Genomic DNA, 3,059 nt, shown 5'->3' with positions numbered 1-3,059 from the left:
CCCACAGGAAAACTGTACAAAAAGGGTGTTGACGTTCACTATGTGAAAGCAATATACATGCATTTCACTTGTGTCCCTCTTTACAAAGTCAACAAAGGAACATAAAAACTACAATGCAAATCTGCCCAGTCCAGACCCTAAACCAACTATAAACTATAAGAAACAATAGAATGGATTAACAAAATAATTAGATAATGGTACTTACCTCTCCTACAAGTGTACAAGCCTAAAGATTTTATCGGGGGCGGTCAGGTATAAGGGTTATAACTTACAGTGAACTGTGGAGATTTTTACAAATCCATTTGGGTACATTAACCCTTGAACAGGTTTAGTGTAATTATAAACCAAGGTCCAAGCATTTCCAGATACACAGAAGCGACACAGCAGCAATAAATTAGGTAGACGAACGAATTGAAAGTTCAGGGATTTTTAACCGATATCAATTTTTGGAGTATTTCATCTTAGGTTCAGCGAAAGTGTTTCAGCTGAATAACAGCGATATTAAAGACTTTGGTTCACTTTGAACAAAAATCAAAGAGCTGGAAAATGTGAACGAGAGTAGGAGCAAACTGAGTGAAGCAACAGCGCCCCCTGCTGAAAGCATCGGATTAGGCTTTTATTTTGCTTTCTAATTAGATATTCAGACTAATACTCTACTGATACTAATAACACCAAAGAACACTCTGATGTTATCTGGTGCTTATTGAACTTACAGTATGTGTGTTTCATATTTCAGTTAGTTTAAATGAATGAAGTCAGATTAACTCTGTGTGCCATGGCCTGCTGCTTCTGCTTCTGTGGAGGGAAGATCTTGTTGCATTTCTCAGTTTTATTATTTTCTCAGTCTATGTGTTTCATCCTGCTTCCTGTGGAGTTCATTCCCAGGTGCATTTTGTGGTTCTTAAGTTTCATCAGCCACATTACACCAAGCTTTAAGTGACTGATTATTAACAGCCATAAGTCTCTCATCATGTCCTCGGCTTGGTTTCCATTATTTTCTGTCAGTTTTTCATTCTCATCATCTGTTCTAGTCAAACTGAGTTCTCACCTTGTTTCATTAGTTTCCAGTTCAGGTTCTTGTACATTGTGTTAAAATCTCAGTTAAGTTATTAACCTTTCAGTCAGTCATTGACAGAATGAATAAATGAATGAATAAATGAATGATCCTCAGTAACCAGACTGAGTTGTCATCAAAAGCTCAGGCATAACCATTATTATTATTATTATTATTATTATTATTATTATTATTATTATTATTATTATTATTATTATTATTATTAACCCCGCCTTTCGTCCAAATACTGCTGGGGTGGGCTCCAAAATAAATTGAAAAGCCCAACCAGATTAAAATAATTTAAACAGTTAAATTGTAAAGTAAATAATTAGGTGCATTTACATTAGGTAAAATTAAGACAATTACTTTATAAATAACCCTTAATTTCACGTTAGAAATAGGTGGGAAAGAAGTTTTTACGGTTTTTGCGTAATTAATTGCCACATTCATAATTTTATTATTAGATTAAGACAAATTATTTTTATGAATTCATTTTTAATTTAGAGAGTTTTGTGAACCATTTTGAACTGCAGATTGTCAATGATTCAATAATATACTAAAAAAAAAAAGATAATTTCCATTCAAAAAGGTAAGTTAGTTTCCTCAATCACAGACAGGGACGTGATGACGACATGCGCAACAGATTGCTGATGCGTTCAAATGCTGTGCTCAGTGTTTGAATTTATTCCAAACTGAATCGAAACAACATTTTATAACGTGAAGAGTCCGAGGCCTCATGTACATCACCAGGTTACCACACAAAACTTTTTCCTTTGCATGCTTTAAAAATAATTCTTTTAAAAGTTGTAACGACACACTCAGATGTGCGCAGAATCCCCATAAACACAACAGGAGCGTTGCGTGCTCATCGCTTTCTGGCGCATGTGATGCGCCTTGCTGACAGCATAAGCAGGTTGTGCTTCACCGAACCGGATGAATTAGAAGTGTGCAGCTGTACAAACATGAAGCAAGGTCTGTCATTGTTGTTGTGCTCTTCATGGGGTGAAATAGGGTCTGAATCCGCAGGTGCAGGAGAATGAGAAAGGGTCACCATCGGCCAAGGATACCGATAACACGGACAGGACTCACATTGCAATAAATTTCATTATGGAGGCTCTGTAGCTGTAAGCCAGAGGTCAAAGTGCCACAAGTCTACATTTTTACTGTCTTAACATTGTAGTGTAAACAGGGCCCAAACTCTTTCATAATTTTGTTCTGTGAAAAGTTAGACATGAAAACATTTATCATTGATGATGATAATGTACAGTATATGGGCGTGGAAAGGACATCTAATTGTTCATTTAGAACTGGCAAAAGTTTAGATCCGACTGTTTTAATGAAATAAATGTATAAAAGGCGGACCTTAACGTTGTCTCTCTTTTCCTCGACGTTTAATTTTTATTTTTTATTTTTTTCCTGTGGGTGAGAATAATTTACTAGTTTATTGGTACTCTCATCACCAGGTTGTACATGTGAGCTGTTTGTTTTGTGTTGTTGTCTTGGACCTTGTGTCTGTAAATACAATAAGTAATTTCTTTTGTACACATTTGATTAATTCGCTTAATTAAATTAAGGCACTTTTTGCATTTAATTTTGACAGCAATGCTCAAAGTTCACTGTAAAATTTTATTATTATTTTCAAATGACTTGAGTGTAAATGTACTAAATGAAGATTTTAATGAGAACATTAATCTAATGGTCTTTTCTATTTATGATATAATTTATTTTCATGCAATTTTCACTCGAGTTAAGAATGAATTATGATTAGATAAGACGACCATAACAATGATTCTGCTTTGTAATGCTCGCTGTCAAAGTAAAAATAAATAAATAAATAAATAATAATAATAATAATAATAATCTTCCTTTACATAGTGTATTAAAGCCATACTGTAAACGCAAACTTCATGTTATGGATTGCTAAAGTTTTTTTTTCCCAGGAGCAGCGAATGCAACATAAAGCTCCTCCTACATCCGGTAAAAACCGCTATCTGTCAGTGGAAAA

The sequence above is a fragment of the Telmatherina bonti genome (assembly GCF_933228915.1).
Source record: "Telmatherina bonti genome assembly, chromosome: 2".
Lineage (NCBI taxonomy): Eukaryota > Metazoa > Chordata > Actinopteri > Atheriniformes > Telmatherinidae > Telmatherina > Telmatherina bonti.
Note: the sequence above shows the minus strand (reverse complement) of the source record.